Source organism: Mobula birostris, chromosome 12 (genome assembly GCF_030028105.1).
Source record: "Mobula birostris isolate sMobBir1 chromosome 12, sMobBir1.hap1, whole genome shotgun sequence".
Lineage (NCBI taxonomy): Eukaryota > Metazoa > Chordata > Chondrichthyes > Myliobatiformes > Myliobatidae > Mobula > Mobula birostris.
Genome location: NC_092381.1, coordinates 9,858,101 through 9,874,300, shown reverse-complemented (window position 1 = coordinate 9,874,300; position 16,200 = coordinate 9,858,101). Strand labels below are relative to the sequence as shown.

Genomic DNA, 16,200 nt, shown 5'->3' with positions numbered 1-16,200 from the left:
GTAAGTCAAGAGTTAAATGATTTGGCCATGAACAATCTTGAATGTTAAAAAAAAGTTGCAAGGTTCCAGGCTTTGGGGATTGATAGGGTAGATGGAGTGAGAGGTGTGAAGTGTGGTTCTGGGAAAAAGTAAATAGAAGCTAATTTGACAAGAATTGGTTTCAACGGGCAGAAAAATAATAGTTGGTGTAGTTGGTGTGTGTGGCTTTCATTGAAATCTGACGGGAAATGAGTGGGGGGGGGGGTTAAAGCACAAAAATAAAGACCAGGAATAACAGAAATAAGACTGTTGACATCAGGTTGGGAACATGGTGAACACTGTTTTAGCTGCAGCTTTCAAAAGGGAATTCATACCACACAGCGCAAGTAGCCAAATGGATGAGAAATTTATACAGAGTGGGGAGAGAAAGAGCAGGGGGAGTAGAAATAATTGAATTGAAGGGTTAGGAGATACTCTGTCTGCCTTCCAACACAATCTGTGATCTGAAGATTATTGGGCTTTTTAAAGATGCATTGGATAGAAGGTGGGTGCACTCGGTCAGTACAACTCGGCTGTCGTGTCTGTAACGTCCCAGGCTGAGCCTTTGGTCAGCTGCTCCAGTGAGAGAGGTGAAAAATCAAAGTAAATTTATTATCAAAGTACATATATATCACAAATACAACCCTCAGATTCATTTTCCTGCCGGAATAATCAGCAAATCTACAGAATAGTAATTATAACAGGATCAATGAAGGATTAACCAGAGTACAGAACACAGCAAACTGCACAAATGCAAATATAAATAAATAGCAATAAATAATGAGATCATGAGATAACAGATAAAAAAGACCTTAAAGTGAGATAATTGGTTATGGGAACATCTCAATGGTTGGTCAAGTGAGTGTAGTTATCCCTTTAGTTCAAGAGCCTGCTGGCCGAGGGGTAGTAACTGTCCCTGAACCTGGTGGTGTGAGTCCTGAGGCTCTTGTACCTTCTACCAGATGGCAGCAGTGAGAAAAGAGCATGGCCTGGGTGGTGGGGATCTCTGATGATGGATGCTGCTTTCCTACAACAGCATTTCATGTAAATGTGCTCAGTGGTTGGGAGGGTTTTACCTGTGATATACTGGGCTGAATCCACTACCTTTTGTAGGATTTTCCATTCAGAGGCACCAGAAGACGATTTGTACAAAGTATGTTCTAGGTATTACTTACTTATACAAATAATATAATTTATTTATATAAAAAGATTGAATACATTAGGACTTTATTCCTTGGAGTGTAAGAGAATGAGGGGAGATTTGATAGAGGTATACAAAATTTATAGGCATGCATTAGTCTCATGAGACCATGGATTTGTGCCTTGGAAGGTTTCCAGGGCGCAGGCCTGGGCAAGGTTGTATGGAAGACTGGCAGTTGCCCATGCTGCAAGTCTCCCCTCTCTATGCCACCGATGTTGTCCAAGGGAAGGGCATTAGGACCCATACAGCTTGGCACCGGTGTCATCGCAGAGCAATTGTGAGGGGTATAAATAGGGTAAAAACAAGCAGGCTTTTTCCACCAATGTTGGGTGAGACTACAACTAGAGTTCATGGATTAAGGGTGAAAGTGAAAAGTTTAGGGGGAACACAAAGGAAACTTCTTCACTCAGATGGTTATGAGAGTGTGGAATAAGCTATTAGCGTATGCGGGGCGTGCAAGCTGAATTTCAACATTTAAGAGAAGTTTGGATAGGTACATGAATAATAGGGGTATGGAAGGCTATGGTACAGTGCAGGTCAATGGGAGTAGGAGTTTAAATGGTTTGGTACAGATGAGGTGGGTCAAAAGGCCAGTTTCTGTGCTGTACTTTCCTATGACTCTATTTATATTGTAAGATCATGTTTTCAGTACATGATTATATTTATATTATAGTATTTATTTTAATATAATTGGATATATTAATGCATATATAAAATAGTTATATTTATAATTTTTATTACATTATGCCTTCATCTGCCAAGCTGAAGAATATCCTCCCATAGAAAACTAGACAAATTGTGCAAATCATGTTCTCAGTACAAGGTAATACTGAGAACATGAGTTGTAGGGTCCTTGAAAGGCAGTCCACAGGTTATGGATTCAATTCAGAGTTGAGGTGAGTAAAGTTATTCACACTGGTTCAGGAGCCCGATGGTTGAAGGGTAATAACTGTCTCTGAACCTGGTGGTGTGGTACCTTGCTTTTCCGACGGTAGAAGCAAGAGGAGAGCATCGTCTGGATGGTGGGCATCCTTGATGACGGGTGCTGCTACTTGTGGCAGTGCTCCTTGTAGATGTGCTCAATAGTGACTCAAGAGTATGCATAGCCAAATGAAAAACAGATCCTCAGGAGAGAGGGCTGGAAGTGGAAACTTGGTTGGGCAGTGAGGGGACAGCAGGGAAGCTGGTTATGTGGGTAATTAAATTGAAATAACTGGGCTGGACTATTTACATTTGTCAACTTTCCTTTAGCTGTCGCATTCACCCATTCACACAAAATGTTTTTTCTCCACCATTATCAAGAGTAAGGGTTTGGCAAGGGTCTCCTTCTCTGCAGTCCGATCATTAACCGTATCAAAGATGTTTCAGAACCAGAATCAGGTTTAATATCACTGATCTATGCAGTGAAATTTATTTTTTTGTAGTAAAATATACTACAAATATATATATATATTGTAAAAATAAATACGTCATGCAAAAATAGCAAGATGGTGTTCATGGGTTCATTGTCCATTCAGAAATCTGATGATGGGGTGAAGAAGCTGTTCCTAAGACATTGAGTATGTTTGCATGTGTGTCTCTATGTAAACCTCCTCCAAAAAAACAAAATGATCACATTTAAGCTGCTGCACACATCTTTGCTTTTTTTTTGTTAAGAAGTCTGAGCTCGCTATTATTCAGAATGCTGGATCTTATCTTAAGTAATCAGCTCAGAACACAATCAGCGTTTATGCCTTCATCTGCCAAGCTGAAGAATATCCTCCCATAGAAAACTAGACAATTTCCACAGGTGTAAACTGGGGGGCGGGGGGCTTCCTGAGTGGTTACAGCACAGCCTCGTACGGAGGTTTCAATAGACAGGATCAAAAGAGGCTGCAGAGGGTTGTAGACCCAGCGAGCTCCATCACAGGCACAGCCCTCCCCGCGATTGAGGAGATCTTCAAAACGCAGCCCTTCAGGAAGACGGCATCCATCATTAAGGAGCCTCACCATATGGGACATGCCTGCTTCTCTTTACTACCACCAGGGAGGAGGTGGAGGAGCCTAAAGAGACACACTCCTCTCTGCCATCGAATTTCTGAATGATCCATGAACCCTGAACACTACCTCATTACTCCTCTTTTGTACAGCTTTTTCTTGTAACTTGTATTTTTTTTCTGTCTCGCACTGCACTGCTGCCACAAAACAACAAATTTCGTGAAATACGTCAGTGCTAATAAACCTGATTCTGCAAACTTCTTTCCCTTCCAACGTTCCTGCCAGGTTAAAGTAAAAAAGGTCGTTTAAGGCAGGGACCATGAATGATCCTCTCCTGAGTCTTTTTTTCTTAGAGGACAGCAGAAGTCATGCTGTTAAATATTTTTAAGGCAGGTTCTTGATAGGCAACTGGGTGCCAAATTATCTGTGATAGGTGGGTATGTGAAGGTGAACATATGACCAGGATAACTTAACTCGCCCTAACACTGAACTGATTCCACAACCTATGGACTCACTTTCAATGACTCTACAGCTCATTTTCTCAGTATTATTTATTTGTTACTTTTTTTGTATTTGAACAGTCTGCCATCTTTTGAAATTTTTTGTCAGTGCTTTTGTGTAGTTTTTAATTGACTATTGTATTTCTTTGTTCTATTGTAAATACCTTCAGGAGAATGAATCTCAGGGTTGTATATAGTGACAAACTGTATACTGTCATCAGGTGTGCTCCCACTGACACCTCTCAGTCACCACCCAGCTAATAGGATTCACCTGCCGCTCATTCCAGACTCGTCACCTGCAGCCTGTTTAACCCCAGTACTCATCCACAGTCCTTGTTCACTCACTGATCCAGCTGGACTCAATCAGTTGCTCCTAGCTTTCACATTTCCCGCCTAAAGTTTACCTTGTTGCATATTGTGTTTAATATTTGTTCTCGCTTGTTTTGTGACCCCCTGGTGGCTTGTGTCTATATTCAAGTTATTGTTCATTGCTAAGTCATCTTCCGCTGCTCTGCATTTGGGTCAAACCTCCTCTATATTTCCTGACAACTTTGATAATAACTTTGAGCTTTGAGGACACTTCTTATTAACAGAACAGCTTCAATGGGCCGATTGGCTTACTCCTGCTCCCTGACCTTGTATGTTCCTACGTTGCTGGGTGTCCTTGTTTGATGAACTCCAAAGAAAGGCCTTTCTGATATTTATGTTGTGGTAGTGGTGTTCCAAAACGTGAAGCTATTGTTCATGAGTGTCATACTGTATGTGAAATGCAAATTGTTTTATTATTGACACGTGTAGAGGCGGCAGAGCAGTGTAGTGGTTCGCACTACGCTTTACAGTACAGGCAGCTGGGGTTCAGTTCCCCCGCTACCTGTAGGAGATTTTGTATGCTTTCCTCATGACCGGTTATTCCCGTTTCCTCCCACAGTCCAAGGACTGGTAAATGTAACGGGATTAGGCTAGGATTAAATTGGGAGATTGCTGGGCGGTGCAGCTCTGAATGAGGCACAGTGAAGAATTTGTCTTGCCTACGGTTCATAGAGACCAATTCAACGCTGCATTGAGGTAGTACAAGGGAAAACTATAACGGAGTGCAGAACAAAGTGTTACAGTTACAAAGGTGCGGTGCAGGTAGACAATATGATGCGAGGGCCATAACGAGGTAGACTGTGAGGTCAAGTGTCCAGCGTGTCATACTAACGGGTCAAAACCAGACTCATATTAGTGGGGAGAAGCTGTTCTTGAGCCTGGTGGTTTCAGACCTTTGTAGCTTTTGCCCTGTGGGGTTGGGGGGTGTGGGGTGTCTTTGATTACACGGATTGATTTACTAAGGGAGTAAGAAGTGTTGGAAAAAAAGTTTAATGTTTATGCAGATCATGACCTCAACGTGCGTAAGAGGTGGCAGATTTTTTTTTGTGGGGGGGAATTAATTATGATTACACTGAAGACGGATTTACCGTACGGAAACCAGCCGTTGTTCATATTGTAGTTGCCCCGCCTCTTTTCACTGACTCTCTGCACCCCCCCCCCCCCCCGTCGTTCACCTCCACCACTCTGTGGCAGCGGACTCCATACTGAACAAAGTTCAAAGTAAATGTATTGTCAAAGTACGTATTTACTACCCCTGAAGTTCATTTTCTCGCAGATATTCACAGTAGAACAGAGAAATACAATAGTCTCCTGTTGGTATGCTTTACTTACTGAAGCCCGGCGCCCCATATAGGGGCATAGGCCGCCAGCGGCAACTCGCCAGTGTCCTGGGTCAATCTTTCAAGTTGTCCCTGGGTGTAACTCATCTTCGAAGACGCTTCCTCTCCCAGGAATGAGGTCTTTGGAGCTTCTGTTGGCGTTTCTGTAGCTCTGGGTTTTTACGGGATGGGGTTGCTAGCCCCACGGCCGACCATCCTCTTTTCGCAGTAGGGCTTGGCACCATCCATGGTGGACTTCTTGTTGGTATGCAGCCAATATGTGATTTTCAAACATCCTTTTAAATCGGTGAGAATAAAAAAAAATGTTTTGGGACTCTGGAGGTGAAGTCCCCCTGGTTCTTGTTTAAAGAGAGATTTTCATGTCTTTTTTTTCTCAAAGACATCCCATTGCTAAAGTATTGTCTCTCTAGTTGCCGGGATTGCTCTCGCAGCCTTGACCCTCCTCTCGCTCTGTGCTGTGGACGCTGGTCCACGTCCAGATGTTGTCCACAAGCGCTGGGACACGGCTGGGCAATGGACGCCCCCTAACTCAACCATTCTCGCTGCCCGCGCCGTATTTGACAGTGCCTTTTATGTGTGTGGAAGAGAGAGTGAGAGGGAGAGAGACCCTGTGTGTGAGAGAACGAGCGAAAGAGACAGACAGACCGAGACACTGTGGGTGTGTCAGTGTGTGCCCGCTCGTCTAAGTGAGTTTGACTGTATGTGCCTATGTGTCTGCCTGTCCATGTGTTTATGTATGTGTGTGTCCCATCCCATCCCCCAGTGAGGGCCTGTGTGTGTGTCTGTGTCTGCCTGTGTAGAGATTCAAGTTAGTCCTGGGTGTATTGATTATGTGTGGAGAGCGGGCGTTACTCAAATCCGAGTACAAGATACCTAACAGATGAAGAGAATTTGACCTCGGGGTCTTTATTTTTAAAAATACTGCAAAGGCTGGACTCACATCTCTCTATCTATCTATCTCTCTCTCTGTCTCTCTCTCTCTCTCTCTCTCTCTCTCTGTCTCTCTCTCTCTGTCTCTCTCTCAACATCTGGTAACTCCAGTTCAGGACTGGAACGGACTCCGTGTCAGAATTTGCCTCCTCCCTACCCCCACTCCCCCTCCCCCTTCTCACCAGTCCCCTCCGCCTCCCCCTTACAACAGGCGGGCAAGCCCATCAAAAAGGGGCCTGCGTTCATCTTGTCGTCTCTCGGTGCCTGCAGCGTGGAGCGTCCGTTCCCCGGTTCCCGAAAAAACGTCGCCGGAGGAGCGTGGGGAACGGTTGGGGGGAAAATAAAAACAGGGGGAAGGGGAGGTGGACCGGATCGATCAGATATCCTCGGAGATGTAAAATAATTTTACAGCGGCTGAGAGAGGGAGAGAGACTGTCTGCATTCCTGCCTTGAGCTGTTTGATGATTCTCTCTCTGTGCGTGTACGTGCACAGTGCAATATTACTTTGCACAGTTCTTCCAGCTATGAACATTAAGGTATTGCAAACCGTTTGGACTTAAAAAGAGAGGCCGACCCCCCCCCCCCCCGCCACTCTAAAGCACAGTTCCCGGAGGATGGTGCTGGAAAACTTCTTCCTTTACGCCCGGTGACTGGAGCATGCAGCCGAGACGGCCGAATTCACGCCGGTCGCCGACCCGCCGTGGGCTCTCTCCTAGCCGGCTCGCCTCCTCTCCAGCCCCCGATCCACGGCGCGCCCCCTCGTTCGAAAGGTAAGTGTGAGATGGGCAAGAGGAGTTTGAGGCTGCCGTCTAGGAGATGTAGAAATAGATGCGGCCGAACTGGGGTTATTTCCGTGAGCGTCGGCAATCTTAGCACCTCTGCTAACTTCTGCATTTGCGCGTGGTGTGTGTGTGAATGTTAAACACTCTCCCTCGCTGATGTCTGTTAGTGTTAAACTTAATATCATTACGCCTGTGTTAGTATTAAACTTGAAATTTTGTGTGTTACTTTATCTCAATATACCGTCTTCGTACATCGCGCAAATTTAACATAATCTCCGGCTAGACTGTATCTGTGTAGGTCTCAAACTTAACCGCCTCTGTACATTTTGTGTTAGTGTGAAGGCAGAGGCATTCCCCCTCTGTAGATTACGCGTGTGTGTTGGTGTTAACATTTGACATTTGTCCGTGGATTACGCGCGCGTGTGTGCGTGTTAAATTTAAAGTCCCCTCTCCCTGCAATGTGTGTGATTTTCCCCCACAACTTAATGTGCGCGCGTATTCGTATTTGCATCTGTCCGCCGATTGTGTGTGTGTGCACGCGCGTTGGGGTTGAAAAGATCCCTTCTATCCCTTCTGAGCTTTGTTAAATGTATCTCCCTGCCTTCTCTCTGTCTCAACTCCTCTCTCTCCGCCTCTCTTTCTGTTTCTGTGTTAACATTTTTCCGCTGTATGAGACTGGCAACAATTATATGGAAGCCAAAGCCCCATGCTCCCAGAAATCAGTCCAGGAACATTTAATTAAAAATCACTCTCTCTCTCTCTCTATCTATACACACACACACACATATTTTTTAAATAGCCCTCAGGGTTACCCATTGCACTTACACCAGCGTTTGGATTATTTTGGAAGAATATGCCTGAAACAGGTTTGGACTGAGTTATCTCCCCCACCCCCCCCACCCCGGCACTAGAGGTTTAATCAGAAGGGGCCGGTTCTTGTTGTTCCAAATCTTTTTCTCTCTCTCTCTTCACCTTTCCCATCTCCTCCTTAACAGACAAAAAACTACTTCAGAATTCCTCTGATTGAAGGGTAGGAGATCTCCTCGAGAACACAGCGTTGTCGGCATCTCTCTTGTGAACAGAATTTCGTTAACCTTGTGTCAGTTCAGTCGTTGGACCTTTAGGGTATAGAAAGTACCCGCTCTGATACCTCCCCGGGAACGGTATAAACCCTCGCAGTCTGACTGAAGAATTGTTTGTTGCGTTTTATATGTTATATTTAATAGATCCAATTTGTATTCAGAGAGAGGGAGAGGCAGTCATTGGAACCATTCGCCTGTTGTCCGCCAGCGTCTGATACTTGTGTGACTCTCTCCTTTTGTTCAAACTCACCCCTTCCCCTACGCCATTCTCAATGACAAAATAAAGAGTTGCTTATTTTACATCATCCCCCAGCTAGCTGTCAGAATTAATACGGGTGCGGGGAATCTGCACGGTCTGAAGAGGAATTAGCATATCAAAGAGTTTCACGGCATCGGTTCAATTGAGTGAGAGCGGGCGAGAAACTTCGGTTCGGTGTCTGTAGTTTTGGCTGTGAATTCGGAAGACCCAAAGGGCAATGGTTCCAGGGCAAGGGTGGCGAGAGAGAGGAGGTGATTTGTTGGAAGAGGATTGTCAATAGACAGACATGTGGGACTGCACTTTTTAAAAAATAATTAAGTGAGCGCTGTTTTCTTTGAAAATGTGTGCTAAACAAGCTTTTTTTGAAAGCCCCTAGACTTTTGTGATTAATAGTCTGTTACATGAAAGAGAGAGGGAACTGCACCCAGCGACCTTCTTCGAGTCCTCGGTCTCTTAGTCTTTGGGGTCCCAGGATCTGAAGAGACTGCTACATTTGCGTAGCAACTCCGGCCGCTCACTGTCAGAATGCCCGCTTGCTCGGCTCTTGACGTGAGAGAGTTTGGAGGCTTCGTCTTGCAACGCGAAGAGTTTGTGCTGGTATTGAAAACGCGGCCGTTTGCTCGAAGCTTGATCATCTGTTGCTGATTAATTCGCTAAATGCTTTATTTTTTTTTAAATAAATCACATAACAGTGCTCAGCAAATTTTAAAAATACATTTATAATCATGCTCCGTTGTTTCATTTAGAACTAGAATAACGCGACCACTCCTTTCTTATTTTTAATAGCACTTTTGCATTTGGCGGGCAAAGAATCTGAAAGAGCTCACCCGTGCAAATCTCACAGACTGGTCTTGAAACGAGTCGCCGTGTGCAGAGCTGACTGGCGGCCGATGTCCACCGCGGCCACCACATTCAAAGACGGGAGCCCTCCGCACTAATTCAGTCTCAGAATTGAGTGTGTGTGTGGGGGGGGGGGGTGGTGGACGGAGGGCGAGATTGTTGCTGCACCCACTTCTCCGCCCCGTGTGCCGTCTGCGGGCTGCCAAGCCACTGGGATGTCCTTCAGTCAACGGGTAGCGTGCCCCAAACGTTACAGCGAACTTTTCTTCTTTGGTCTGTTAATCTCATTCCTACCACCGAAGTTTACGTTCCCCCCCCCCTTTGTTAATGCTTAATGTAAAGGATTACGGTGGAAGAAATCATGTTTTAAATATCTTCCGTCCATTTACGTATGTCACTTTTATGGACATACAATTGTGTACATAAGCTATCTTTTGTAATTATATTTATTGCGTATTTTATTATTATGTTCTTTTTTTGTGCTTTTTGCGTTGCATCGGATCTGGAGTAACAATAATTTCGTTCTCCTTTACACTTGTGTGCTGGAAATGACATTAAACAATTTGCTAGTCTTATCTTCTCTTTCGGCAAACCCCAGCTCGTTGCCTCTTCTTGAGGTAAAAAAAAACGTTCTATTCTGACTGGAATTTTAATGTAAACTTTGTGTTTTTTTGTTCTGGAGAGGGAGAGTCTATTTGCAATTTTTACACCTTTTCGTATTAGTAGCCGCAATTTTAAATCTTCCTTAACAATTTTGACTTTGGCCAGTCAGACAGAGCATTTGGAGATGACTTTGAGTGGGTGCACCCGGAGGACGGAAGGGCACCCAGCTCCAAGGCCACTGATTGGATTTGTTCAGCACCGGGCCAGTTGCCCCACCCACCCTCTTTTAACAGTCGTTTGGATTTTCTTTCTTTATTAAATTCTGTCTGAATTAATTATACTATTGCAGAAATGTCTATGGGATAATTGTCGAGGCAGATGTGTCAAAATATTAGTCGTTAATAAGAAATTTGTGTTTTTAATCTTCATACTCTGCTAGCCTTTGGAAGGCCCCTTTTCCCTGTCTCTTTCATTAATAAATTTCCCTTCTCTGCATTTCCTCCTTGGCTGAGATAGGACTGAACTGTTGGTTATTTGTGCTGGGAATGTCCCTCCATATACGCCAGCTTTTTTACTGATTGTCCTGTGTTGATGCCATGGGACGCTGTAGACCCTATATAAATGCAAGTGTGGGTTTACTGGGTGTGATCACAGTGCTGGCTCGTGTATTCAGTGAGCTCTGGTACACATTATGTCCCACCCCCTTTCTCTGAGAAGAGCTGAGGCTAGCAGCAGAGGTTCCTCAGTCAGCGTACGTAGACGAGAACGAGGGAGGGAGTTTAGGGTGGGGTGAGTGGGTTGGCTGTGGGGGGTTGCGGGGAGAGAAGAGGTGTGGTTCTTGCTGCAGAACCACCTCACCTGTACTGCTAATGTGGGTAGAGGGTCCGCGCACAACGGACTGTGAGACCATCAGCGACGGAGCGGTTGGCTCGCGGTGGGCGCGGGGCTTTTGTCGGTGATCCGTCCGGAGTCGGTGTGCGGGGGGGGGTGGGAAGCGGAACGCTGACCGCTTCCTTGGCACTGCGCGCCGGAAAGGCTAGTGAGCTGACATCGAGAGTAGGGAGGACGGAAGCCAAGAAGCCGGAAAGCCAGTGTTGGGGGCGACCGTCAGTCGGCGGAGGAGAAGACGACTCATTCTGGAGGTAGGGGTGGGGGTTTCAGAGCCCATGGGTATTGCAACACTGGATGCCCCAGAGAAGGATAAAATACCAGTGGGTGGGAAAAGAATTCAAGATGAATGAGGGCTTAACTGTGCAAGGAAATTCATTTTAACAATTTACTGTAACTGTTTGGAAAATCTTTTTCATTTGAGAACTTAATTTCAATCTGCAAATTTTTATATTTATTATCCTACACACCAAATTATAAATAATTTAGGTCTGTTTTTTGAATGGAATGAAATTATTTGGAACTCATAAAAGCTCCCTTAATTCTATTTTTTTTTGTTGTCATATACTCAGACACTGATAACTGGGTGTTTGCAATGACTTTATTTTGTCCTTCCTCTGCTGATGAATATAATCTTTGCTCTTGCCTTTGGTCTGAGGGTCTACTAAGCCACATTTGTTGATTTTGCAGCCAAGGCTGTGTGGGTTGTTGGCGAAACATTGAACGGAGACCGGCTGAGCTCCTTTGCCCCTGTACTAGTCCAGCGAGAAGCTGAGTTGTAACTGCCGATTAGTAGACGCAGTCCGTCGGTAAATCTGTAAGAAATTTATAATTTACTTGCAGGAGCGTATTGTTTAGAAATAATAATCTTCAATCATGTCTTGAAGCTTGGCACGTTGCAGAATATGATTAATAATTCACCAGGCAATTTGGAGGGTCTTACGAAATAACAGAATTATTCTTGTGTACACTTTTCCCCTGTCCGTAACCCACAGCAAGGTTTTTGCAGTGTGTATATCAGTTGTTTGCCTGCACAACCCTGTTATTTACCAAGAGCAAACTGTATTTTTAGTAAAGAAGGAAGATACTCATTGATAGTACTCTGAGTGGTTGGGAGTGAGAGGGAGATGTTATACAAAGACTTGCCACCTGCAGTCAAACCAAAGCCTCCAGCCAAAATGTCATCTGGGTCGTACAGAAATCTCTTTATCCATTCATGGCTATGTGCATGAAATTCTGGCTGCTGGGTTAACTTAGGACACTTTGCGTGTATAATTGGAAGCCTTGCTTTGGCAGTGCAGCTGCGTTTTCACCCTGTCCTGAGGAGGACGCGGATCTGACAGCGGGGACTGACTTCCCCGGTGCGGATGTGCAGAGAAACCGTACACGGGCAAAATCTTGCCCCTTCCATGTGGAAGCGTTTGGTCCATTCCAACAAATGCATTTATGCATTCAATTTCATCGTAGAAATGGTGTCCTTAAATGCATTAATGCACAATATTGAAAAACTGATACAGATAAAATGCAAGAGGTACAAATTACAGTCACTGAAATCACCCAGCAGCAAGAAAATATTTTTATTTTATTTTAGAGATGCAGCATGGAACAGGCCCTTCTGGCATACTGAGCCACACTGCCCAGCAACCTACCAATTTAACCCTAGCCTAATTACAGCACAATTTACAATGAGTAATTAATCTAATAACTGGTATATTTGGAATGTGGGAAGGAACTGGAGCACCCGGAAGAAACCCATGCAGTCATGGGACGGAATGTACAAACTTGCTTACAGAGGTCACTGAAATTGAACTCTGAACTCCAACACCATGAGCTGGGCTAGCATAGTGCCCCAAAATAATATACGTCTCTGGTGAATGACTTTAGTTCTAACCTTTCAATCAGAATATTGTGATTTTATTAGCACAGTGACTAAATGTCCTTTAACACATCTCTGACATGATGCAGCTTTTCGACCCGAAAGGCCGACAGCTTCTTTCCATCCACAGACGCTGTTCGATCTGCTGAGTTCTTCTAGCATATTGTTCATTGTTCGTCAATGCTTGGTTTAAAGAATTGAGGAAAGTGGAAATGAGACGAGTTGTTTTCGGGCTGGAATGAATTTAAATAATGTTCAATAGACTTGTGTATATAAGTCATTGACTCTTTAGCACTGAAGCAGTAATTGAGGTTATATGGCTACACTTCCACTTAACATGCGCTGGAACAAGGCTTGGACAAATTTGGGTTGTTTTCTCTGAAGTGGCAGAGTGCTAAGGGGAGATAGATCTAATAGAGGTTTATAAGATTATGAGAGGTATAGATAGATAGTACCTTTCTTCCCAGGGTTGAAATCTCTAATACCAGAGATCATGCACTTAGGGTGAGAGGGAGTAATTTCAAAGGAGATGTGAGGGTCAAGTTTTTATTTAAAGAGTGGTGGATGCCCGGAATGTGCTGCCAGGGGTGGTGGTAGAGGCAGACTTCTAAGAGACATTTAGATAGGCACATGAATGTGAGGAAAATGGAAGAATATGGACATTGTGTAGGCAGAAGGGATTAGTTTATTTGGCCATTTGATTATTAATTAAATTGGATCGGCACAGCATTGTGGGCCAAAGGGCCGGTTCCCAGGCTGTACTGTTCTATGTTCTACTGCCGGTTCTGTTTCTTTGCATCTCTTTATTCTACTTTTTTTTTCTAATGTTAATTAACCCAGTTTCCTTTTCAATCTGTCAGAAAGGATTTACCAGTGTCTGGGAATGGAATATGCAGTATAATCTAAAGTATGTTCTATGCATCTGCAGCAGCTGTGGTGACAGAACATAGAACAGCAGCGCATTTTACCCATGCACATCTGGCTTTTAAGTGGAAAGCTTTTGACCTGAATAGCTGAAGTGTCAGTTGTAGTGGCAAATGGAGGTGATGCATTGAGTCGGGTGTATAATACCCCATGTGTAGCACTTTCCGAGTTTGTGTCAATACTGTGATGGAGTTAACCTGCATTGTTTATGTCTCTGACAAAAGAGATTCTGCAGATGCTGGAAATCCAGAGCAACACACACACACACACACACACACACACACACACACACACAAAATGCTGGAGGAACTCAGCAGGTCAGGCAGCGTCTATGGAAATGAATAAATAGTGGATGTTTTGGGCCAACTACTTCATCTGGACTGTCATCCATAGATGCTGCTTGACCTGCTGAGTTCCTCCAGCACTTTGTACATGTTGTTCTGTTTATGTTTCAGCTGGAGAAATTGACACTAAAACAATTAAAGGTACTTTGAGTTGACACTGCGGTTTATGGATGGGTATGTAAAATATGAGTTGAATTAATTGCTGTGTCTGAGCATCGGTCACTGCAGAAACTGAGTGTTTCAATAGTGTGTGTCCATTGTTCATGCTTTGTGTGTGAATGTATGCTTGTGTGTGCAAATCTCATTGTGTATGTGGATGTCCATCAGTGAGGTTGTATAGCACTCACTGCGTATATGTGCATCTGCGCGTGTCTCAACATGAATGTTTGAGTGTGCGCTAATGTTGCTGTACCTTGCTCATTCTGTGTGTGTGTGTGTGTGTGCATGTGTGTGCGCGCGCATGCGCACAAACCTTATGAATCTGAGAATGCGCTAGTGTGGATGTAAAACACTGTATGCACGTTGGTGCACAAATCTAATCTGTGTTAGACTGTGTGCTAGTGCAGGTGTGTAATCCTTACTCTGTATGTGTGTCAGTGTTAGTGTGTGCGTACACAAAAATTTCTTTGTGTTTCAGTGTGCATATTGCAGATGCTCAAATTTTACTGTATATTCCTTTTTCATCTCTCCCCCTGATGTGTGTGTGAATGTATGCTGGTATGTGTTTACCATATCTTCCCCTTCTTTTTCTTATTGCTGCTTCTCTCTCTCGCTCTTGCGAGTGATTGTGTTTCCCTTTTTTTTCCTCTTTCCAGCATTTTGTCCGCCTGTGTATGTGTGTGTGTCAGTGACAGTGTGAGATCTGTGCCTGTGTCTACATTTAATCAGCTGTCTGGCCAGCTTCAGTGTCCAGACGAAAGAAAGCCCAGTTGCTGGAGCTTGCCTACGTCATGAGGTCTGCTTAAAGGAAGGTTCTGGTGAGCCCGTGTAAGAGAAGAGGACAAACTGAATGGGCAAGTTGGACTCTGAGGTGAGCTTTCATTCTAGTTTGAGTCCTGTTTCAGTGGTTGTCCTTGCATGGCCCTAATAATGACTTTACCTGAGGACGTCCCTGTTCTCATACCTATTTTTCTAACAGAGGAGAAATAAAGGAGAGATTTTGGACCTTCAACAAATCTCCTTTTGACTTGTTAGCTTCCTGGCCATCTCCCAGCGGTAGCGCCCTGTTCTACGGTTGATGCTAGAAGGTTGATTGTAGGTCTTTCTAATCCAAGTGTGTGACGGGTCCAACCTTAAGTGAGTAGGATCTGTCTTCTTCATCTCATGGAGTTTCATCTTGAGACAATACTCCAGCAAGCGGCTTGCTTGAGTTTGAGAAGATGCTCCAAAGAATAACATTCCCTCTAGTATTTTGCTTACAAATGCATGGACTAAACATTGCTCAGAGCAGGTAATTTTTACATGGCCTAAAAACTTGCACGGCACTTTAATGAAACATTATATAAAAGAAAATTCCAGTTGTGTGGCAACAAAGGCTATGTGCACGGGAGCATTTCAGTTACTGCGCGGTTGCGCACCCGCGCAGCTTAGAAAAAAGTGCCAAAGAGGTTCGGTCATGCACTCAGTCTCCGCAATGCGTTAGGCTCACGGCGTTTCATTTTTCAAGGTGATTTGAAAGATATTAGTAGCTCACTTGACATGCCGTCTACTTACCTGGTCTTCCACGGGTTGTGTTGGTAGCTAGCATGCGAACAAGGTTCCCGTTGCAATACCTGTTTGTAACAAGGATGTCATGACCCATTTAAACAGAACATGTCAGTGGTTGAAAATAGCACGACAGGGAATAAGGAGCATCAAACAAGATGTCAGAAGGTTTCAGCAGGTCAGGCAGCTTCTGTGGAGGGAATTGGACAGTCAGTGTTTCTGGTTAAGACCTTTCATCATCTGGACGGTTCCTCCAGCTTATTGTGTGTTGCTCCAGATCCCAGTATCTGCTGTCACACACAGAGAATTGTGTATTTGTGTGTGTGTTAGTATGCTTCAGTTAGTGTGTGCTAGAATGTACTATAGAGTGTGTCTGTGTTTCTCTGTTAGAGTATGTTAGAATGTGTGTTAGTGTGTTCATATTTGCGTGTCAGTGTGTATTAGTATGTTAGCAACTGCACTGCTCCAGCCCACCTCAGCTGGATTTTCATTGAACACTGGCACGGTGTTTGCCTGCTCTTTGTAGCTGTCCAGCTTGGGAGGGAATGTGTTGGTACCACGCC

At 44.3% G+C, this 16,200-nt stretch overlaps 1 protein-coding gene across 18 annotated transcripts in view; it reads left to right on the top strand.

Annotated features, from left to right (window-relative positions):
* Positions 1-16,200, top strand: part of adgrl2a (adhesion G protein-coupled receptor L2a) — a 958,846-nt gene that overhangs the window by 475,064 nt on the left and 467,582 nt on the right. For 4 of the 18 annotated variants that reach the window (XR_011887962.1, XM_072273293.1, XM_072273305.1 and 1 more), the window contains exon 1: positions 6,620-7,105. The exons of 5 other annotated variants lie outside the window; for them this stretch is intronic. The gene's annotated coding sequence lies outside the window, so the exon portion shown is untranslated. Of the gene's footprint in view, positions 1-6,619; positions 7,106-16,200 lie in introns of those variants that run through there. 9 more of the 18 variants (XM_072273301.1, XM_072273302.1, XM_072273309.1 and 6 more) reach the window with 3 other exon arrangements.